We start from the raw sequence: 493 nt of genomic DNA, 5'->3' as shown, positions 1-493 counted from the left end.
CGGAAGCATACATTTATCTTCGTTCGTGTGTGTGTGTGTGTGTGTATGCGTATGTGTGTGTGTGCCTTTGCATGTGTGTGTTTGTGTGTGCATGTGTGTGTATGTGTTTTTGTGTGTGTGTGTATTTGTGTGTGTTAGTATGCGTATGTTTGTTTGTGTGTATATGTGTGTGTGTTTGTGTGTGTGTGTGTGTGTGTGTGTGTCTGTCTGTGTGTCTGCCTTTGTGAAACAGTCAAAAAACCAGGAAGAAAATAAAAGTTTTCGCTAGCAAAATACCTGTGCAACCATTTTTTCTCCTAAAAGTGTGTGTGTGTTTGTGTATGTGATATGCATGTGTATGTGTATATGTGTGTGTGTGTATGTTTCTGTGTATGTTTGTGTGAAAATATCAGTATGCATCTGTGTGTCTGTTTCCTATCCTTATTATGTGAAACACAATATCCCTCCCTAACCCCGCCCTCTCTCTCTCTCTCTCTCTCTCTCTCTCTCTCTC

Source organism: Octopus bimaculoides, chromosome 19 (genome assembly GCF_001194135.2).
Source record: "Octopus bimaculoides isolate UCB-OBI-ISO-001 chromosome 19, ASM119413v2, whole genome shotgun sequence".
NCBI lineage: Eukaryota > Metazoa > Mollusca > Cephalopoda > Octopoda > Octopodidae > Octopus > Octopus bimaculoides.
Note: the sequence above shows the minus strand (reverse complement) of the source record.